Raw genomic sequence first — 24441 nt, 5'->3', positions numbered from 1 at the left:
TGGATGGCCAACTTTCACAGACCATCAACAGAGACTGCTTTCTTCATTTCTCTTTTCAGCTAGTTCATTATTAGTCTGTAGACATGCTACTGGGATTCTCCCCCTTTTTAAATTGGATTATTTTAGTTATAGGGGTATTTCATTGTTCTATCTCCGTGCACGCATGTTTACACTCGGTTCTAATTAATTTTACCCACTGCATCACATCACTCTCCTTACACTCTTCTCTCAATGAAATAGCGCCCCCAACAGGTTTCTTCTTCCATTTCTCTCTCTCTCTCTCTCTCTCTCTCTCTCTCTCTCTCTCTCTCTCTCTCTCTCTCTCTCTCTCTCTCCTCTCTCTCTCTCTCTCTCTCTCTCTCTCTCTCTCTCTCTCTCTCTCTCTCTCTCTCTCTCTCTATCTCTATCTCTATCTTTATCTCTCTCTCTCTTTCTCTCTCTCCTGGCCTGGGGCTTAAACACAGGGTCTGTCTTCAGTTTCTGTGCTCTTCCGCTTGAAACATATCTCCAGTCTCAGAGCTTCAGCCCAGGGCCTGAGTGCTGACCTTGGGCTTTCTCAAGGCTAGAGCTCTACCACTTGAGTCACAGCACCATTTCCGGCTTTTTTCTATGTATGTGGTATCAAGGAACCAAACCCAGGTCTTTATGCATGCTAGGCAAGCACTCTACCACTAGGCCAAATTCCTGACCCACTTTCAGTTTTTTGATGGTTAACTGAAGATAGGAGGCTCATGGATTTTCCTGCCAGGGCTGACTTTGAACCACGATTCCAGGTCCTTATTTCATGTTCATAGTTGTGTATAGTCTATTTCAATAATATTCTTTCTTCTCTATATCACCCCCACCCAGGGACAATCACCTCTTGCTAGATGGTCTCTACCTGTCCAGACTGCATTCCATAGTTATTCATCTTCCTCTCCTTCCTTCCTTCCTTCCTTCCTTCCTTCCTTCCTTCCCTCCTTCCTTCCTTCTTCCTTTCTATTTCTTGCTGGTACTAGAGCCTGGCATTCTCACTTGGCTTTTTAGGCTCAAGACCATCACTCTGTCACTTGATCCTCACCTCCTTTTCTTGTTTAATTAGCAGTAAGAGTTTTCCAGGGCTGGCATTGAACTGTGGTCCTAAGCTCTCACCCTGCTGAGTAGCTAGGACTACAGGCATGAATCACCAGTGCCTGGCTTTATCCTCTTGCTTTTTCTGTTCTCCCCTTTCCTTCTCCTGAGAAGTCTCTTAGCTTGATTTTTATTCTATGTTTAACCATGTAAGTAATTACACATGTGAATATTTGTACTTATGTACATGCCCATGAGTATGAATGTATTTTAGGTCTAATTACCACATATGAGTGAAAACATACAATATTTTGGTTATGTGACTGATTTTGTGTCCTGCAACTGTCTGAATGTATCAATTCTAGTAATTTTTTGTGCGGTGTTTAATAGATATGATATGATATGTCATCTGCTTCTTTGCTCATGACTTCTTTTTTCCAATTTGAATGTCATTTATTTGCTTTTCTCGTCTAATTTGTCTGGTTAGAAATTCTAGCCAAATATATATCATATAGTCATTCTATGTTGGATAAAAATAGTGAAGATAGCCTTATGTTAGTGGCTTACATCTGTAATCCTAGCTACTCAGGAAGGCGAGATCTGAGGATCTCAGTTTGAAACCAGCTTGGGCAGCAAAATCTGTAAAATACTTATCTCCAATCAACCATCAGAAAGCCAGAAATGGAGCTATAGTTCAATTGATAGAACAATAGCCTTGAGCGACTGGCACAAAAAAGGAATGAAATTCAACATAATACATGCCATATATGAAAAATTAACATCATAGCAAACAGTGAAGAATTGAATGTGTTTCTTGTTAGTATGGAGCAAGGATGCCTATGTTTACCTATTTTTTGCCAGTCCTGGACTTGAGCTCAGGGCCTGAGCACTGTCCTTGCACTTTCTCAAGGCTAGAGCTCTACCACTTGAGCCTCAGCACCACTTCCAGCTTTTTTCTATGTATGTGGTACCAAGGAATGGAACCCAGGTCTTCGTGAATGCTAGGCAAGCACTCTACCACTAGGCCAAACTCCCGGCCCCCTATGTTTACCTTTTTTGGAGGACACACAGATTACTTAGAATGTGTTAACTTGCAGATTTTGCTTAAGTATGTTTAAGTTTATTGTGATTCATATTTATCTTAGTAGAGAATATTCAGTAGATCTTGAAAAAATATATTCTATGTTAAATAGATTATGCAATAGCTATCAGATTGAGCCAATTGGTAATAATATTCAAGTTTTCTGTATATTCATAATTATTGTCGAGCTGAATCTATTATTGGTGGTAAGGTGTGTGTTGTGTGTTTCTGTGTGTGCTTCTCTGTGTCTCTGCGTGCCAGTACTGGGGCTTGAACTCAGGCCCTGACCAAATTGGCTTAGCTTTTTTTGCTCAAGGTTCTATATCCAGCTTCTTGCTGGTTAATTAGAGATAAAAGTCTCTTTGACTCTAATACTAGCTACTCGGGAGGCTGAGATCTGAGAATCATGGTTCAAAGCCAGCACAGACAGGAAAGTCGGTGAGATTCTTATCTCTAACCATCACCAAAGCAGAAGTGGATCTGTGGCTTAAAGTAGTGGAGTGCAAAACTTGAGTGAAAAAGCTTGGGAACAGTGCCTAGTTCAAGCCCCCAAACCAATCTCCAAAAAGTCTCTTTCTTTTTTTTTTTGCCAGTCCCAGGCTTGAGCTCAGGGCCTGTGCACTGTCCTTGGACTTTCTCAAGGCTAGAGCTCTGCCACTTGAGCCTCAGCACCAATTCTGGCTTTTTTTCTATGTATGTGGTACCGAGGAATCAAACCTGGGTCTTCGTGCATGCTAGGCAAGCACTCTACCTCTAGGCCAAACTCCCGGCCCCCCAAAAGTCTCTTAAAGTTCTTTTCTTTGATAACTTCGACCAAGAATTCTCAGTCTCTCAAGTAGCTAGAAAGTTAAACATGTATTAGCCACTAAGATTTTGGTCCCAATAATTATTGTTGTCTTTCTTCCTTAAATTCTATCAGGTTCATTTCATATGTCTTTTAGACTCCATTGTTGAGAATGCATGTTTTTAATTGCTACATTTTATGGATAACCTGTTCAAAATCAGTTTTTCCATGCCCATTTTGAGAAAGTTGTTGATTGACATGTAACATCTAGCCTTCACAGCCAGATTCCCACACTCAGAGAATTGAGTTGCTACCATTTTGAGCCACAACGCCACTTCCACTTTTCTTGTGGTTAGAGATAAGAGTCTTGAGGTCTTTCATGGCAAGGCTGGCTTTGAATCGAGATCCTCAGATCTCAGCCTCCTGAGTAGCTAGGATTACAATAATGAGGTACTAGCACTTTGCCTGCCCTTCATTTCCATTTTCTTTTCTTTTCTTTTTTAATCTTTACTTGGACACTAGTAGCTCACACCTATAATCTGAGTATTGCGGTTCAAAGCCTGGCACAAAAGTCCATGAGAGGGCTGGGAGTTTGGCCTATTGGTAGAGTGCTTGCCTAGCATGCATGAAGACCCAGGTTCGATTCCTCAGTACCACATACATAGAAAAAAAGCCAGAAATGGTGCTGAGACTCAAGTGGTAGAGCTCTAGCCTTGAGAAAAGTCCAAGGACAGTGCTCAGGCCCTGAGCTCAAGCCCAGGACTGGCAAAAAAAAGTCTATGAGACTCTTATCTCCAATTAACCACCAGAAGACTGTGGCTCAAGGGATAGAGTGCTAGCTTTGGGCTCAAGAGCTCAAGGACAGTGCCTAGGATCAGAGTTCAAGCCCCACAACTGACAAAATTCTTTATTGAAATGTTGATGAGCAGGGGGGTTAAAGTTATACAAGGAAGGTAATAAGTACATTCATTTATTTATTGTGATTAATAGAAGGGGTACATTATATTCACCAGAAAGAAGGTGCATAACTTCACAAACATTGATACCTTTTCTCATGACATGGTCCCCATTACCCTCCCACCCTCCCCCCCCCTTATCTTGATTTCCCCCCTTCCCTATCCATTTTCAAATAACCAATTAAGCACATATAAAATATATCAGATATGGGGGGTGTGGGGGGGGGAGGGAAATGGGTACCAAGACATGTGAAAGGGTATCAATGTATGTGAATTAATGCACCTTCTATCTGGCAAATATCATGTAACCCTTTTACTAATTACAATAAAAAATATATCAGATAACAAGGTGAAAAATAGTACATTCGTTTTTAATCACTGTTACCCCTTCACTCATTTTCTCCCTCTTACCAGAGCTGAACAGCTCAGGGACAAGGCCCAGGCCCAAAGTTCAAGTCCCATGACAGAAAAAAAGAGAAAAATTTTGCAGTCTTTCCATTTCCTTACAAATACAGTAATGTCATTCTTTCCAATGGAAGTATAGAATTCCCCTGTGTATATATACCACAAATACCCTTCAGTTCTAAAAGTTGTAATTTCTTCTATGTGCCAGTTTTTGGAGCTTGCACTAAGCCTTGTGTTCTTGCTTAGCTTTTATGCTCAAGGCTGAGCTTTACTACTTGAGCCACACACCTACTTCCTGGATTTTGGTGGTTAACTGGAGACCAAAGTCTCAGATTTATCTGTTCAGGCTGGCTTCAAACCTCAATCCTCAGATCTCAGCCTCCTGAGTGATCAACAAAAGCTTTTCAAAATAAATGACAGGGGCCTGGAGTATGGCTTAGTGGTAGAGTGCTTGCCTAGCATGCATGAAGACTGGGGTTCAATTCCTTGGTACCATATACATAGAAAAGCTAGAAGTGGTAGAGTGCTAGCCTTGAGGGAAACCCCAAGGGCAGGGCCCAGACCCAGGGTTCAAGCCCCAGGCCTGGCTAAAAAGAAAAAAAAAGAAATAACAATACACAAACAGGAAAGTAGAGCAATGGAATGGTTAAACTCAAAGTAGGCATCACTGAAAATCCTGCACCTAAGAAATTTCCCCAATTGTACTTTACCGTTAGAACAAATGATATAACACTACCTAATGTGATGCTCAATTTATGGACAGGAAATGCTAACAATAAATCAATTTTTGTCAGTTGTGGCGCTTGAACTTTGATCCTGGGTGCTGTCCCTGAGCTCTTCCGCTCAAGGCGACCATTGTACCACATTGAGCCACAGTGCCAATTGTTTTTCTGGTGGTTAATTGGACATGAGTCTCGTGGACTTTCATGCCCGGGCTGGCTTTGAACTGCAATCCTCAGATTTCAGCCCCCTGAGTAGCTCAGATTACAGGTGTGAGTCACTGGTGCCAGGCAATAATCAATTTTAAAAGTACAGAAAGGTAGACATGATTGGGCACATCTATAATTCCAGTATTTTCAGGCTGATTCAAGAGATTTGTAGGTTCAAGGCCTACTTGGGTTACATAGAAAGTTCAGGCCAGGCTGTCTCAAAATAGGAGAGGAGGACTAGGAGCATGGCCTAGTGGTAAATGATTGCCTAGCATGCACAAAGCCCTGGGTTCGATCCCTTGATACCACAAACACAGAAAAAGCTGTATGTGATGCTATGGCTCAAGTGGTGGAGCACTAGTCTTGAGCAACAGAAGCTCAGGGACGGTGCCCAGAGGTTGAATCCAAGCCTCTGACAAAAAAAAAAGAAGGAAACAAAAAAGGAAAAAAAGAAGTACCAGGGCACAGTGGCTCACACCTGTAATCCTAGCTACTCAGGAGGCTGAGATCTGAGGATCAAGGTTCAAAGCCAGCCTGGGAACAAAAGGACCTGAGATCTTATCTTCAATTAACATCTAGAAAATGGGAAGTGGGGCTTGGCTCAAGGGTAGGGTGGCAGCCTTGAGCTGAAGAGCTCAGGGACAGCACCCAGGCCCAGAGTTCAAGCCCTATCACAAGAAGGAGGAGGAGGAGGAGGAGGAGGAGGAGGAGGAAGGAGGAGGAGGAGAACTCCCAATATATGGGGACAGATCGTCCTCATTCACAGAGAGCAGGTTCCCATGGTTGTCCAGTATAATATCCCTGTACAGAGCCTGCTGAGCCGGGGTCATGCACCACAACTCCTCCCGGGTAAAATCCATGGACACCTACCTGAATGTCTCCTGTCCCCAAGAAGAAAAATAAAAGAATTTTGCACAGACACATCACTAGACTCACAAAAGGCATTAGATGGATAATCAAATGTCTCCTCTCACAAAACAACTCTTCAGGGACAGGAGGCAACTTTAGGATGTTAAAGTTTTGATGGAGTGTTTTTGATGCCAAAGAAAAAAAATGCTACATGGAATTGTACATCCCAGAATTGTTTTGAGAAACAGAGGACACATGAGGAGCTGTGTTCAAAGAACCCAGAAAACACCAGTGGGCTCAGCCCTAGAATCATAGCCACTCAGAAGGCTGATATCTGTAGATCAGGGTACCAAGCCTACTGGAGAAGGAAAGTCTATGAGACTTATCTCCAATTAAATCATCTACCAGAAAGCCTGAAGTGGAGATGGGAGTCAAGTGGTAAAGCACCATCCCCAAGCAGAAAAGCTCAGGACAGCAAGCAGGCATTGAATTCTAGCCCCAGCAGAGAGGATTCATCAAGGACACAAGAATAGTTTGCCTGAGTGATGCCCTCCTGTGCCAACACCCAGTGGAGGAGACAGGGGTGGAGGAAATGTGTGAGGAAGCTCCTTTTCTTTCCTTTTCCCTCTACCTTGGGCTTCCCCTCAGGTAATATCACTTTCGAGCAGTTAGTCCTCAGGGCTGAGCACATTCCATTTTATGCTCAGACACAACACAATCTCTGTGCCCACGCAAGGAGGACCTCACCATTGTGCGGGTGGTCCCCTGCTGCCCACTCACAGGGGATGGGGAATGCCAGTCCTGGGGCTTGATATTAGAACCAGGGCACTATGTCTGAAGCTTTCTCAGTCAAGGCTAGTACTCTGCCACTCCAGCCATAGCTCCATTCTGGCTTTTTGATGGTCAATTGGAGGTAAGATTCTCAGGGAGGGGTTGGAAGGACCAAAATCCCTGAGGAAAAAACATCAAAGACCAAATTTGAATCCCAGTCTATGACCTAAAAATGAAGTGTTTTCCTGCCAGATTGACTTGAAGCCTCCATCCTCACATCTCAGGCTCCTGAGTGGCTAGAGTTAAACCATGGGCCCTGTTCCCTCCACTTACCTGGGTACCCCTGACCCCTCTTTCCCAAGGACCAAACTTCTCTGCATACCTGCAAATCAGTGTCCTCTTCTCCCACTCAGAAGTGCTTCTGGGTTTCCTGCCCCCTTCTCCCAGTGTGACATCTGGGATCTTTGCTGAGATGGAGAATCTGCATTTCTGTATTTGCTTTCCTCTCTGCTGTTTCCTTTGCCACCTCTTCTGCTCTCATCACCGATTTATTGCCAAACCTGTACCCCATTCTCTAGTCTGCCACCTTCCTGGAGCTCTGTCATGTTCTCCTGTTTTCCTCGGAGTCTTTCTCTTGATGATCCTCTGTGCTCATCTTCACACATGCAGTATAACTATTCAGGCCTCAGATCTCCCCTGCGTGAGGCCCAGCCCAGGGGAAGGGAGGGTCCTCCCCACCCCCCGCCAGGGCAGGGCAATGTAGAGGTAGGAAGGGGTGGGTAGATAAGCCTGGTCTAAGGACTTAACACTATAAGGCAGTTGGGCACAGCAGACAAATATAACACTCCACCCAAGATGAGAAGAATAAACATTTTTTTTTCTCAAAAAAATATGAAACATCTTCAGGATAGATTGTATGTTAGGCTACAAAACAAGCATTAGTAAAATTTGAAAAACAGAAAGCATACATAGATGGTCTTTTCTAATAATAATGGTGTGAAACTACAAATCAGATTTTAAGAGGAAAACTGTTAAGATAAAAAATATTTGAATGGTCGGGTATGGTGGCTCATGCCTGTAATCCTAGTTACTCAGGAGGCTGAGATCTGAGGATCAGGGTTCAAAACCAGCCTGGGCACAAAAGGACCTGAGACTCTTATCTCCAATTAACCTCTAGAAAACAAAAAGTGGGGCTTGGCTCAAAGGGTAGGGTGGTAGCCTTGAGCTGAACAGCTCAGGGACAGTGCCCAGGCCTAGTTCAAGCCCCATGACACACACAAAAAGCATGTGAATGGCTGGGAGTTTGACCTAGTGGTAGAGTGTTTGCCTAGCATGCATGAGGACCCGGGTTCAATTCCTTGGTACCACATACATAGAAAAAGCCAAAGATGGTGCCGTGGCTCAAGTGGCAGAGCACTCACCTTGAGAAAGCTCAAGGACAGTGCTGAGGCCCTGAATTCAAGCCCCAGGACTGGCACAAAAATTATGTGAAAATTAACACCTTCTTAAACAACTAATGACTTAAACAATTCATTAAGGAAACTGAGGAGGGACATGAGAAAAATAGCCTGTGCCTGTGGGTCATCCCTGTAATCTTAGCTACTCAGGAGGCTGAGATCTCAAAATCAGTTTGAAGCCAGCCAGGCTAGATAAATTCAAGGGACTCTTACCTCCAATTAACAAGCAAAAGCTGAAAGTGGAGCTGTGAGAGCTGTGACTCAAGTAGTAGACTGCCAGCCTTGAGCAAAAAAAAGCTAAGTAAAAACATGAGGCCCTGAGTTCAATGTGCAATACAATATCACACACACACACACACACACACACACACGCACACACACAAACATGTGTGCATGTGGTACTGGTTCTGCAGTTTTTAAAGCCTGGGCCTTATCCCTGAGCTTCATTTTGCTGAAGGCTAGCACTCTACCACTCTTCCAAGTTGTGTAGTAATTTGTTGGAGATATGAATCTCACAGCCCAGAACTGGTGATTCACACCAGTAATCCTAGTTACTCAGGAGGGTAATTGCTGAGGATCACAGTTCAAAACCAGCCTGGTCAGAAAAGTCCCCACGAGATTCTTATCTCCAAATAACCACTCTGGTAATAGAGCTCAAAATGAGGTAGAGTTTTAGCCTTGCACAAAAAGAGCTCAGGGAAAGGATCCAGGCCCTGAGTTCAAGCCTCACAGCCCTTCCCCCAACCCCCGCAAAAAAACCCAAAACAAAAAACAAAAAAACCCCAGAATCTCATGGACTTTTCTGCACTGGTTGGAACAGTGATCTTCAGATCTCAGCCTCCTGTGCAGTGAGTATAACAAGCATGAGATACTGACTCCTGGTTCGATATACCAAATTAATGCAATGTAGTGAAATTAGTGTTAAGAGGGAATTTTATAGTTATTAACTAATTCATTAAACATAAGCAATCACTTTTTTGCCAGTCCTGGGCTTGAGCTCAGGGCCTGATCACTGTCCTTGGGCTTTCTCAAGGCTAGAGCTCTACCACTTGAGCCACAGCACAACTTCCAGCTTTTTTCTATGTATGTGGTACTGAGGCATCGAACCTGAGTCTTTATGCATGCTAGGCAAGCATTCCACCACTAGGTCAAACTCCCGGCCCCATAAGCAATTCTTTTTAAAAGAAAAATAAGTAATTGTTGAGGGCATAGCTCGTGTGGTAGATAGCCTGCCTAGCAAACTGAAGGCTTCAAGTTCAAATCCCAGTGCTAGCAAAATGTAATACAACAAGGAAGATACTAAGCCAACTAAGTTTGTATTTTTTGGCCAGTCCTGGGGCTTGAATTTGGGGTCTGGGCACTATCCTTGAGCTTTCTCAAAACTAGCACTCTACCACTTGAACCACAGTGACACTTCTGGTTTTTCTATATATGTGGTACTAAGGAATCAAGCCTGGGCTTCATGCATGCTAGGCAAGCACTGTAATACTAAGCCACATTCCTAGCCCATCATGCTTAAGAATGAAATAAGAACAAAATAAACCCAGAGTTAACAGAAGGAAGGAATAATAAAGTCTAGAATGGGGAAGAATAAATTAGGGAAGAGAAAAACAAACTTTAAAAAGGATCTTCAGGATGTGGAAACAAGAGCTTTGTATTATGTGATTGCTGTTCTTAATGCACTCTGTTACTTCTCTTCTCTTTAGTTGCCCTTTCATTAATCCTATATTGTTAATGTATCTGACTTTGTTACCTGGCATATTATATATACGTTGACCTGAAATAGGAAAGGGAAAGGGGGAAAACAAGATGATTGGGAAGGAGATGGGGGGAAGGAAATGGGGAAAAATATGAGAGGGGGTGACAATGTGTGAGAAATGATGTACCCTCTGTCTGGCGAATGTAACTGTGACTCCTCTATACATTACAATAAAAAAATTTACTCCTAAAATTAAAAAATAAAGGTTAGTGCTTTGGACAGCTCAATAAAATTTAGAACACTTTAGAAAAAAAAAGTTTACACCATATGTAAAAATAGATCTCCTTTGATTAGAACATGGGTATCTGCCAACTAGCTCTCAGGTATAAGTCATTTTGAAACTAAGTGGCAGGGTTTTTTTTTGGTGCATGCATCTGCATTTAACTTAATAAATATTAATCATTTGAAGAAAACATTTAGAACACTTCAGCTAAATTGATTTTTAAAAGCATGAAAACTCAGATTACTAAAACACAAAGAAATGAAGTGACATTCTACATTTTACATAAATAAAAAGAATTATAAAAGAGTACTGTGACTAATTGTACAGTATTAAATCAAATAACCAAATGGCATAGGAAAAACTCTAGAAATAAACATCTATCAAAATGGGAACAGCAGCTAGGAGTTTGGCCTAATGGCCTACTTCTTGTCTGTGAGACTTATCTCCCACTAACCCCTCAAAAGACAGAAGTGGATCAGTGACCCAAGGGGGAGAACACTAGCTTTGAGCAAAACAAAACCCAAGGGCAGCACCAGGCCCTGAGTTCATGCACCAGGACTAACACACACACACACACACACACACACACACACACACACACACACACACACACACACGCCCCTCCCAACAATTTACAGAAAGGGTTCCTTATGATTGTACTAAATATTTAAGAAAGAGTTAGCATTCCCCCTTTTCAAATTAGAAAATGGATCAGAGGGAACATTTAGTTTATGAACCAAAGTTAGAAATACACTAAATAATTTGATTGGAATGAGAAAAGCCTAGGAGATTAGTTGAACGCCCCTCTGGAGATTTGATCAGTGAGTGATCAAATCGATGTTTTAATCCACTGACAGCTTCAAAATTTGAATAGGTTATGGGGAGGTGGTAGAGCTGTGGAAGTTGGGGTGTAGCTGGGAAGTGACTCAGTGGGGTGGAGGGCTTTAAAGGGAATATTTTAGGTCTGGCCCATTGCTGGTACTTCTCCTGGCTTTGATCATCCTAGAGTGAATTACCACTGTTGCACTCTGCCCTGTGCATTATGCTGCTTTTGCCTTACCGTTGATCTACAATAATGGATTCAAGTTACCAGCCACTGAAACCTCTGAAACTGTGAGTCAAAATATTTGTTACAGTGGCAAAAAGATGACTAACACAGAGAAAAATGTTCCTTATGATTACTGAAGCCAAGATCTTAAAAATAATAGCATATAAGGCCGGGAGTTTTGCCTAGTGGTAGAGTGCTTGCCTAGCATGCACGAAGACCCGGGTTCAATTCCTCGATACCACATACATAGAAAAAAGCTGGAAATGGTGCTGAGGCTCAAGTGGTAGAGCTTGTAGCCTTGAGAAAGTGCAAGGACAGTGCTCAGACACTGAGCTCAAGCCCAGGACTGGCAAAAAAAAAATAATAGCATATAATCTGGGCACCAGTGCTCACGCTTGTAATCCTAGCTACTTAGGAGTCTGAGATCTAAGGATCACAGTTCAAAGCCAGCCCAGGAATTCTGTGAGACTTTATTCCAAATTAAACTCTAGAATGCTGGAAGTAGAACCATTGCTTAAGCAGAATGCCAACCTTGAGCACAAAAGCTGAGGGGCAGCACTTAGGTGCTGAGTTCAAATCCTAGGACCAGCATCTCAAACAAAAGTGCATAAAATCAGTAATATTGAGCTGCGAATGTGGCTTAGTGGTAAATTGCTTGCCTAGCATGCCTGAAGCCCTGGGTTCGATTCCCCAGTGCCACATAAACAGAAAAAGCTGGAAGTATCACTGAGGCTCAAGTGGCAGAATGCTAACGTTGAGCATAGAGAGGCTCAGGGACCGAGCCCAGGCCCTGAGTTCAAGCCCAAGACTGGCAAAAAAATCAGTAGGATTTTAAAAGTATTTTGCAGCTAGACACCAGTGGCTCAACTGTAATTCTAGCTACTCAGGAGGTTGAGATCTGAGGATCAAGGTTTGAAGCCAGCTCAAGAAGACAACTCCATGTGCCCCATGTGTTGACAACTCTTACCTATAATTATTCACCCTCCCCCCAAAAAAACTGGAAGTGGAGCTGTAACTCAAGTCTTGAGTGAAAAAGCCCAGACCCATAGCCCCAGTCCTGACACTAAATAAATAAATAAATGTATTGTACATCGTGAATTTATTTGTGAAAGATAAGGATGTGTTAACATGAAAATTGCTTAATATAATATTATATATTAACAGAATGAAGAGATGACATGATCTTATCACAACTGTACAAAGACATTTGGCAACATTAGACACACTATCTTAAAGGGAAACGAAAACAAAACAAAGACCCAAATAATTAATAACTAACAAAGTAGGAATAGAAGGAAATGTCCCCAAATTAATAAAAAGCTGGCTATGAAAATCTCACATTTAGCATTCTCTGTGCTGAAAGACTGAAAGCTTTCCTTGAAAGATCAACAATAAGATATGGATTCTTCCTTTCACTGCTTCTATTCAGAATGATACTAGAAGTTCCAGCCACAGCAACTAGGTAAGGAAAACAAATAAAAGATGCACAAATCAGAAAGGAAAAATCAAATTATCTGTCACAATTGACATGATCTTATATAGAAAACCTGGAAAACTCCACAAATATACTGTTAGAATAAATAAGTGCATTCAACCAAGAAAATAGGATAAGACAGGATAGGTATTATCAAAAATGAAAAATAGTGTCAGCACAGATTAAAGAAATTTGCACACTTGCATGATACATGGTGCAGTTGATATGGAAAATTAGTTGGAAATATAATCAGCACATTCCTGTAATGCCATTTCTATATCTATATATTCAAAGGAAGAAAAAGGACTTGAAATCTCAGTGTTCTTTTTTGTTGTTGTTGTTGTTCATAACGCTTGAACTCTGGGCCTGAGCACTGTCCCTGGGCTCTTCAGCTCAAGGCTAGCACTCTACCACTTTGAGCAACAGTGCCACTTCTGGTTTTCTAGTGGTTAATTGGAGATAAGAATCTCATGAACTTGGGGCTGAGTGTTTGGCCTAGTGGTAGAGTGCTTGCCTAGTATCCACGAAGACCTGGGTTCAATTCTTTGGTACCACATACATAGAAAAAGCTGGAAATGATTCTGTGTCTCTAGTGGTAGAGCCCCGAGTTCAAGCCCTGACACTGGCAAAAAAAAGTCTCATGGACTTTTCTGCCTTGGCTGGCTCTGAACAGCTATTCTCAGATCTCGGCCTCCTGTGTAGCTAGGATTACAGGCATGAGCCACTGATACTTGGCCCATTCTTGATGTTCTTCACAGTATTATTTACAAGACCCAAAGGTGGGAAATACCCTCATGTCTCTCAAGAGATTAATGAATAAACAAAACATGGAACACCTGTAAAATGAAATTGTTGCCATCCATGAAAAAAAATGAAGTTCTGACACATTCTGCAGTATGGATGAGCCTACAAGACTTTTTGCTAAATACAATGTCAGAGACAAAAGACAAATATTGTATAATTCCAACTATATGAATTTCCTAGAATAGACCTCTGAGGCAAAATGGACTAGTAATTACAGGGACTGAGAACAGCGGGGCATAGAAAATTATTACTTAAAAAAATCACAGAATTTAGGGCTGGTAGTTTGGCCTAGTGATAGAGTGTTTGCCTAGCATGCACCAAGATCAGGGTTCAATTCCTCAGAACCACAGAAAATAGAAAATGCCCAAAGTGGTGTTGCTGTTTCTAAAGTGGTAGATCTCTAGCTCTACTCCCTTTGGCCTTGAGAAAGGACAAGAATAGTGCTCAGACCCCCAAGTTCAAGCAACAGGAGTGGTAAAAAAAATACAGAATTTATGCTTAGGATGATAAAAGGGTTTTTAAAAAGATAGTGGGCCGGGAGCAGTGGCTCACACCTATAATCCTAGCTACTCAAGAGGCTGAGGATTGAGGTTCAATGCCAGCCAGGGCACTAAAGTCCGTGATACTCACCACCAATTAACCACTAGAAAACTGGAAGTAGCACCATGGCTCAAGGCGAAGGGCAGTAGCCTTGAGGTGAAGAGCTCAGGGACAATGCTTAGGCCCAGGGGTAAGGTGGTAGCTTTGAGCTGAAGAACTCAGGGTCAGCGTCCAGGCCTAGTGTTCAAGCCCCATGACTGATTTTTCTTTAAAGATAGTGGTAGCTAGGCATTGGTGGTTCACACCTGTAATCCTAGCTACTCAGGAGGCTGAGATCTGAGGATCACAATTCAAAGCCAGCTCAGGCATGGAAATCTGTGAAACTCTTATCTCCAATTAACCACCAGAAAACTGGAAGTGGCACTGTGGCTCAAAGTAATACAGTACAAACCTTGAGCTGAAGAACTCAGGGACAGCACCCAATCCCAGAGTTGAAGCCCCATGACTTACAAAAAAGAAGATGGTGGTGATTGCTTAACAACACTGTGAATACAATTCAACGAGTTGTACACTAAAACTGGTGATGATTGAACACTTAATGCTATGCATATTTTACCACAATAAAAAAGTAATCAGAGGCAGTGGTGATGTGGCTTAAGTAGTAGTGCACCAGCCTTCAGCACAAAGAGGCTCGCAGATAGAGCCAGGCCCTGAGTTCAAGCCTCAGAATTGATGATGATGATGATGATGATGATGATGATGATGATGATGATGATGATCCAAGTACTAGTGGTTCATACTGTAATCTTATCTACTCAGGAGGCTAAGATCTAAGGATTGAAGTTTGAAGCCAGCTCAGGAGACAACTTTGAGAGATCCTTCCTTCCTTCCTTCCTTCCTTCCTTCCTTCCTTCCTTCCTTCCTTCCTTCCTTCTTCTCTTTCTTTCTTTCTCTCTTTCTTCTTCCTTCCTTTCTTTCTTTCTTTCTTTCTTTCTTTCTTTCTTTCTTTCTTTCTTTCTTTCTTTCTTTCATTTTGTTGGCCATGGGGCTTGAGCCCTAGGGCTGGGTGCTATCTCTGAGCCACTACCACTTTGAGTCACAGAACCACTTCCTGAGACTTTTATTTCTAAGTAACCAAAACAAAACTAGAAGTGGAGGTAGGGTTAAAGTGGTAGAGCACCAGCTATACATGAAAAGGCTGAGTGAGAGTGAGAAGACCCCAGGGCTTGTATACCCAAAAGAAAAATTAAAAGTTTATAAGCCTGTATGTAGTGATAAGTTGTATATATATATATATATATATTTATGGTAACAGCAAAGCACACATACACACACACACACACACACACACATATATGGTAACAGCAAAGCACACACAAAGAAACTTCAAAATGACTAAAGGAAATCTGGAATATCGATATTTAACATCAGATGAAATCAACTTCTGAGCAAACAAAATTACAAAAGTTCCTCATATAATGACAAAGTGTTAGTATACCTAGAAGACTGACAAAGTGTTAATATACCTAGAAGACAGAGCTATCTTAAATGTGGATGCACCAAACATTAGAGTTTCAAAATATGTGATGTAAAAAACTACAACACTGAAAAAATAGATGTGTAAATCTAAAATTTTTAGCAGAGATTTCAGCATTCTATTCTCAATAACTGATAGAACTACTACCCAGAAGATCAGTATGTTTATATATTAAAAAAAACACCATTATCCAACAAAAGGAAGGAAAATTTACCACATGCTATATCATGAACCTTGAGAGCAAGTTAAATAAGCCTATCATTAAAATAAACAATATTGTACAATTATATTTACATTAGGTATCTCAGCTCAATTGGGTGGTAACAAGAAGCAGAATAGTAATTATCACTGAATATGGAGAGGAGGAAAAGGAAATTGTTTACTCAGTATAGAATTTCAGATCTGCAAGATGAAAATGGTGATCCGTTTTCAGAATGACCTGAATATAATAACAAGGCAGATGTGGTGACACATGATCATAATCCCAGTAATTAAGAAACCGAGGTAGTAGGGTAGTGAGTTTAAGGCCATTCCAAACAGTATTGCATGTTTATAAGTTGAACAAAACATATCCAAATAGATTCACATGCTTCAAACAGAAAGCATTAAAGAACAAAAGTTAAAAACACATGTATGAAAATATCATGAACCACCTAAAATAGAAAGAAGCATAAAAATCATAGGCCCAAAAGTTTACATCAGAAAAAGAGCTCAAATACAAATCTACATTTCCTAGAGTAGTCAGATTCATAGAGATATGATCTTACTGGAAGGGGAAAGTGGAATATTGCTAAGGCGGGTATAAGATTTCAAATTGCAAAATAAAAAGCTTCTGGAGAATAGTTATATGGTGCTGTGAATGTTTAATACTACTGAAGGTTTAACACTACTGAACACTTTAAAATAGTTAAGAGGGCTGGGAGTGTACCCTAGTGGTAGAGTGCTTGCCTACCATGAACGAAGCCCTGGGTTCGATTCCTCAGTACCACATACTCAGAAAAAGCCAGAAGTGCTGCTGTGGCTCAAGTGGTAGGGCACTAGCCTTGAGCAAAAAGTGCCCAGGAGAGTGCCCAGGCCCTGACCAACACCTATAATCCTAGCTCTTTCTTTCTCTCCTCCCTTCTTTTCTTTGTCAGTCATGTGACTTGTACTCTGGGCTTGGGCATTGTAACTTAGATCTTCAGCTCAAGGCTACTGCCCTACCTCTGGAGCCAAGGTGCCACTTCCGGTTTTCTGGTGGTTAATTGGAGATAAGAGTCTCACAGACTTTAGGGCCCAGGCTGGCTTTGAACCTTGATTCTCAGATCTCAGCCTCCTGAGTAGTTAGGATTACAGGTGTGAGCCACTGCACCCAGCTATTTGTTTCTTTTTAACCAGTCTTAGGGCTTGAACTCAGGGCCTGGGCACTGTCCTTGAGCTTTCTCAAGGCTAGCGCTCCTTTTTCTGTGTAAGGAATTGAACCCAGTGCTTGGAGCATGTGAGGCAAGCACTCTACCACTAGGCCCCTGTAGTCCTAGCTATTTAACATGTGTGGATTGAGGTTAGAAGCCAGTCTAGGCAGTCCCTAAGACTCTAATTTACCAGCAAAACAAAATAAAATACTCAAGGTAGATCTGTGACTCCACCTTCATAATAGAGTAACTTTTTTTGTCCATCCTGGGTGTGGTCCCTGAGCTCTTTCACTCAAGGGTAGTGATCTACCACTTTGAACCACAGCTCCAGTTCCAGTTTTTGAGTGGTTAATTGAAGATACAAGTCTCATGGGGACTTTTCTGCCTATGCTGGATTCAAACTTCCATTTTCAGATCTCAGTCTCCTGAGAAGCTAGCATTTTAGACCTGGACCATGAATGCCTGGCATGATCATGAGGTCCTGCATTCCGTCAGCACAAAAACCAATCAATCAATTAAAATGATTAGTGGAGGGACACAGGGTGAACAAATGCAGCAGTGGTATTCACGAGGCATTTTGTTGAAAATGAACTATCCAACTTGTGGGCAGGGATGGGAGGGAACAACTGGGAGACAGGGAAATAATGACATTGTCCCAAATGAAATATATTCTATTTGTTTCTTTTTGTGCCAGTCCTTGGGCTCAAACTCAGAATCTGGGCAATGTCCCTGAGCTTCTTTTGCTCAAGGCTAGTTCTACCACTTTAGCCCCAGCATCTCTTCTGATTTTCTGAGTAATTTATTGGCATTAAGAGCCTCATAGACTTTACTGCTCAGCTGGCTTTGAACCATCATCCTCAGATCTCTGCATTTGGAGTTTCTAGGATTACAGGTTTGAGCCACCATCGCCCAGGAAGATGATAATTTTTTTTGTGTTTCTTTTAAACCACTTCTGGCTTTTTTCTATGTATGTGGTTCTGAAGAATTGAACCTGGGTCTTTGTGCCTGCTAGGCAAGCACGTTACCACTAGGCCAAACTCCCGGCCCCCCAACTCCTCTTTTTTTTTTTTTTTAAATTATTGGAGGCCGGGAGCATGGCCTAGTGGTAGAGTGCCTGTCTAGCCTACACTAAGACCGGCTTCAATTCCTTGGTATCACATGAACAGAAAAAGCCAGAAGTGGTGCTCAAGTGGTAGAACGCGAGCTTGGAGAAAGCACAAGGACAGTGTCCAGGTCCTGAGTTCAGGCCCCAGGACTGGCAAAAATAAATAAATAAATAAATAAATTATTTTTATTATACAGGTGATGTACAGAGTGGTTATAGGTATGTAAGTCAGGCAATGGGTACGCATCTCTTTGGACAACGTCTCCCTTTCTCTTGTCCTCTTCCAGTTTCTTATTCTTCATATGGATGTAGAGTTACCCCGCTATCAAAGAAGAGAAAGATTGTACACCAAAAACAAAACTGCACATCAATATTCCTTTTGAATATAGATTCAGGAATCCTAAACAAAACAAAAACAAAAAAGGGTAGAAGCCAGAGCCAGGAGTTTGGCCTAGTGGTTAAAGTGCTTGCCTAGCATGCATGAAGACCGGGGTTTGATTTCTCAGTACCACATACATAGGAAAAAGCTGGAAGTAGTGCTGCGGCTCAAGTGGTAGAGCTCTAGCCTTGAGAAAGTCCAAGGACAGTGCTCAGGCCTTGAGCGCAAGCGCAGAAATGGCAAATAAATGAATGAATGAATGAATGAATGAATGTAGAAGCCAGGCACAGTGGCTCATGCCTGTAATCCTAGCTACACAGGAGGCTGAGATCTGAGGATTGCGAGACAACCTGGGCACAAAAGTCTGAGAGACTCATCTTCAAGTAACCACCAGAAACCCGGAAGTGACGCTGTGGGTACAAGTGGTGAAGCGCTAATCTTGAGTTGAAGAACTCAAGGACAGCACCCAGACCCAGGGTTCAAGCCCCAGGACCTAGCCAAAAAAAAAAGTTAACAAAGGAAACATAACAATGTATATATAAAAAAGTAACATCCCATAAGAAATTCAGATGTACTCAATTCTGGCATCCTTGCTAATTAGGAGGGAGAGATGGGTGATTCAGGGCCAACCTGGGCAAAGCAGAAGTTCATGAGGCTCCATCTCAACTAGTGGCTGGACACAGTGGCCAGGGCCTGTCATCCCTAGTAATACAGGGAAGCATAGGCAGAAGTATCTAGTGCAGGGCAGCTTGAGCAGAAAGCAATGCCCGACCTTGACAATAACCAAGGCAAACAGAACTGGAGACATGACTCATGTGAAAGAATGGGTGGCAAACCCGAGGCCCCGAGTTCATTTCCCTGTACTGTTAAAAAGAAAACAAAATTCCTATAGGTATACAAGTTGGTTTAATGTTCAAAAATTGGTTGATGAAATCGATCAAACCAATAGGAAAATGAAATAAAATCATGTCAAACACGGGTGGCTTATGCCTATAATCCTAGCTACTCAAAAGGGTAGAATTTGAGAATCTTGTTTTGAAGTCAACTGGGGTAGACAAATTAGAGAGACTCTTACTGCAAATCAATCAGCAAAAACCAGTGGAGTTGGGCCGGGAGTTTGGCCTAGTGGTAGAGTGCTTGCCTAGCATGCACAAAGACCCAGGTTCCATTCCTCGGTACCCCACATATATAGGAAAAAGCCGGAAGTGGTGCTGAGGCTCAAGTGGTAGAGTGCTAGCCTTGAGAAAGTCCAAGGACAGTGAGTGCTCAAGCCCAGGACTGGCAAAAAAAAAAAACAGTGGAGTTGTGGATCAAGTGATAGAGCATCACCCTTGGGCAAAATCAAGCCAAGTGAGAGTATGAGTGCAAGCTCTGGTATCAGCACAAAAAAGTTTTTAATGTCTGCAATATAATTATATTGGTGTTATTTATTGTTCATGGAAATATAAATTATTAAAGAGGTCTCTATACATTGCTGGACATTATACATAATATATATATATATATATATATGTAACTGTAGTGTCTAAGGACTCCCATGGGCATGATGAAATAAAATAAATTAAAATAAAAAAATCACAATAGTAATTACTAGGAACAGCAGTGTATGTGATTGGGATATAACTCATAGAAGGAATTTCTAGAGTTACTGGCAAAGTCTTGTTTCAAACTTAGGTTTTTTAAAAATATTTTCCCTCTGTAATATCCCAGCCATCTTGGGGTCCTTGAACCTCCCAGCAATAGAGTCACCAGCACGCAGTGAACAGAGCTAGGAGTCAGTTTAGTAGAAGGGCAGCAGCGGCACTCCGCCTTCGGACTGCCCTGACATTCAGCGGGGCTGAGCTTTGGAAGGAGCTCCCCACACACAGGTGTTCCTGTTCACCTGGAAAACACCACATGCAGGTGGTCAAGCAGTTTACGCATTTTTACCAAAAAACAACAACAGAATTAGACAGCTAATTACTACACACTCTAATACTAGGACTTGAACTCATAGGCTCTCATTTAGCTTTCTTGTTCACAGCTGGTACTCAACCACTTGGTCCACCTCCCCCAGCTGACTTTTAACTGTTGTTTTGGAGATGGATTCCTGTTTGTCCCGGCTGGCATTGAACTGCCATCCCATGGCTCTCAGTCTCCCGAGTAGCTTCAATTGCACCCACTTTGTTTTTCACAGCTTTTTGGTGGTCTTGGGGGTGAACTCAGGGACTGGACACTGTCCTAGAGCTTTAGTGCTCAGCTTGTGCTCTACCACTTGAGCCACAGTTCCACTTGTGGTTCATTGATAGTTCATTGGAGATAAAGACTCTCATGGACTTTTCTGTCTTTGAACTATGATTCTCGGATCTCAGCCTCCTGAGTAACTAGTTTTGAGCTACTGGTGCCTGGTTATTTTTCACATCTTTCTGCCAGTTCTGGGGCTTGAACTCAGGGCCTAGGCCACTATCCTTGAGCTTTCTGAAGGCTAGCACTCTACAAACTGAGACAGCACCACTTCTGTCTACTTCTATGTAAATACATGGTACTGAGGAATTGAATCCAGGTTTTAGTGCATGTTAGGCAAGCACTCTACTACTAGGCCACACTGTGGTCCCCTTTCCTGCGGCTTGAACTCAGGGCCTCAGTGCTGTCTTGAGCTTTCTCAAGGCTATAGCTGTACCACTTAAGCCACAGCACTATTTCCAGCTTTTCCTATGTGGCACTGAGGAATCAAACCCCAGTCTTCGTGCATGCTAGGCACTCTACCACTAGGCCAAACTCCCACCCCCTTTCACATCTTTTAGTGACTCATTAAGGCACAAATTTGATCGATGTGGTTTTCTGTGTCTGTTTTATTTTACAAGAAAGCATATTATAAGTAAATCTTAGAAATAGACACAGTACTTGCCCCCTTTGTTTTGTGGCTACAGTTAATTATCATTCTTCATCTCAAGCTATTCAAAATAACTTGATTCAATAAAGTGTTAGTTTGAAAGCATTCATGAAAGTCTAATTATCCCTTCTGCGCAAAATAAAGACGTCTGTACATTGAGTAGTTCTGATCAGTTTCTACATTCTCTATTATGAATCTGGCCTTAGAAATGCCATTTGTACAAGATCTTAAAAATGTCAAAAATGTGAGAAATTACTGTCAGATCCTGTGAAAATAACTTCCAAAAAATAGGCTGTCTAGGCAAGCACCAGTGACATGCCTGGAATATTAGCTTTCCAGGAGATTGAGACCTGAGGATTGTGGTTTGAAGCCAGACTGAGCAGGAAAATTCATGAGATTATTATTTCCAGTTAACCAGTAAAAAGCCGGAAGTTGAGATGTGACTCAAGTGGTAGAGGTCCAGCTTCGAGAGAAAGACAAGAGAGAGTAAGAGGCCTTGAGTTCAGCATACACACACACACACACACAGATAGGATGTCTTGTTTCATAATTAATTACCAATGACTATCTTTAAATTAATTTTTTATTATTTTTGTTTATGTTTATATATTTGTATTTATTATTTTTTTCTAGTGCTGCAGCTTGAACTCAGAGCTTGGGCACTGTCCCTGAGTTTCTTTGGCTCAAGGCTAGCACTCTACCACTTGAGTCACGGCACCACTTCCAGTTTTTTCTGTATATGTGGTACTGAGGAATACAATCCAGGATTTCAGGCATATTAGGCAAGCACTCTACCACTGAGCCATATTCTCAGCCCTATATTTATTATTATTATTATTTTGCTTATAACACAGAGTTATAGGACATCTTGATTCATAATTTACCAATGACTATCTTTTTACAATTAAATTATTATTATTATTATTATTATTATTATTATTCATCGTGATTCTTGAACTCTAGGTCTGGATGCTGTCCCTGAAGAGCACCTTGGCTCTTCAGCTCAAGGCGATCCCCCTACCTCTGGGCTTGGGTATTGTCCCTGAGCTCTTCAGCTCAAGGATGCTGCCCTACCCCTTGAGCCATAGCACCACTTCCAGTTTTCTGGTTGTTAATTGGAGGTAAGAGTCTCACTGTCTTTAGTGCCCTGGCTGGCTTTAAACCTCGATCCTCAGATCTCAGTCTCCTGAGAAGCTAGGATTACAGGCATGAGCCACCATGCCCGGCTTTATTATTATTTTATGTTTATATTATATTTACTATTATTTTTGTTTAAATGTTCCTGCTAGGCTCTATCCCATGGCCTCAAGCACGCTACAGTTAAGCCACATTCCTAGCTCCACTAATGAAAATCTTGCTCAGATGAAAGATTTCACTCCTTACAAATTGCCCTATCATTCTATTCGATCCATTCTTTTTTACTTATCACCATCTTTGTTAACTGAGATGACTCCTCTTTTCCATTTTTTAAATTTTTTTTCTTTTTGTTTTGTTTTTTGCCAGTGCTGGGGACTGAACCCACTGCCTGAGCACTGTCCTTGGGCTTTCTCAAGGCTAGAGCTATACCACCTGAGCCACACCAACATTTCTGCGTTTTGCTATGTATGTGATTTGGAGGAATCGAACCTGAGTCTTGGTGCATGCTAGGTAAGCACTCTACCAATAGGCCCCTCCTTCTTTATTGTAATTAATAGAGTGTTTACAGTTATATTCACCAGATAGAGGGTGCATTACTTCACACACATTGATACACATTCTCATGTTTTTGTCCCCATTTCCCTCCACTAACCCCCTCCCCTCTTCTTGTTTCCCCCCTTCTCTTTCCTATTTCAAATAAACAAATAAACATATATATAATATACCAGATAACAAGGTCAGGCACTGTAACGATATGAGAATATCCAGGGGACAACAAGAGAGATAAGAAATAACATAATACATTAAGAACAACAATCACACATTATATAGCTCTTGTTTCCACATCCTTCCATTTAGCCTCTTCCTATATGGCCTTATGTGTCTAGGTTTTGCCCTATTGTAATCCTCTGAGAGTCCAAGGTTTGTACTAATTATGACAAATGAGGGAAACTAGGGAGCTTATGTTCCTTTGGGTCTGGCTTACTTCACGTAGTATGATTTTTTAACCAAGTCTTCCCATTTCCTTACAAATGGGGCGATGTCATTCTTTCTGATGGCAGCATAGAATTCCATTGTGTATAAATACCACATCTTGTTGATCCAGTCATCTACTGAGGGGCATCTGGGTTGGTTCCATATCTTTGCTATGGTAAATAGTGCTACAATGAACATTGTTGTGCTAGTGGCTTTAGTATGTCCTTGTTTCTGGACATTTGGGTAAATGCCAAGAAGTGGAATTGCTGGGTCATAGGGGAGCTCTATGTTTAGTCTTTTGAGGAACTGCCATACTGCTTTCCATAGTGGTTGAACGAGTTTACACTCCTACCAACAGTGTAGGAGTGATTCCTCCTGGCCACATTCCTGCCAGCATCTATTGGTATTAGATTTCTTGATCATGGCCATTCTAACTGGAGTGAGGTAGAATCTGAGAGTTGTTTTGATTTGCATTTCTTTTATGACCAGAGATATTGAGCATTTCTTCATGTGTTTATAGGCCATTCTTATTTCCTCTTCAGAGAAGTCTCTATGACTTGGTCCATGTTTTAATGAGATGGTTGTTTATTTGAAGTTTAGTTTTGGAGAGATTTAATTTTTTGAGCTGTTGATATATTTTAGATATGAGGCCTTTGTTGTATTGTTAGTGAAGATCTCCTACTCTGTGGCTTTCTATTTAACTTGCTAGCTATGTCCTTTGGCATAGAGAAACTCTGCAATTTAATGCAGTCCCATTTGTTGTGTTTCTGGGTCTCTATTAAGAACGTTTCGACCTGTGCCAAAGAGACCTACTGTTTCCCCTATTGCTTCTTGTAAAGTTTTCAGTGTGTCTGCTTTTACCTCAAGATCTTCGATACATTTAGAATTAATCCTGGTGCAGGGTGACATAAAAGG

This window comes from Megascapheus bottae, chromosome X (genome assembly GCF_031878675.1).
Source record: "Megascapheus bottae isolate mThoBot1 chromosome X, mThoBot2.hap1, whole genome shotgun sequence".
Lineage (NCBI taxonomy): Eukaryota > Metazoa > Chordata > Mammalia > Rodentia > Geomyidae > Megascapheus > Megascapheus bottae.
The sequence above is the reverse complement of the archived record's forward strand: the minus strand, read 5'-3'. Positions refer to the sequence as shown.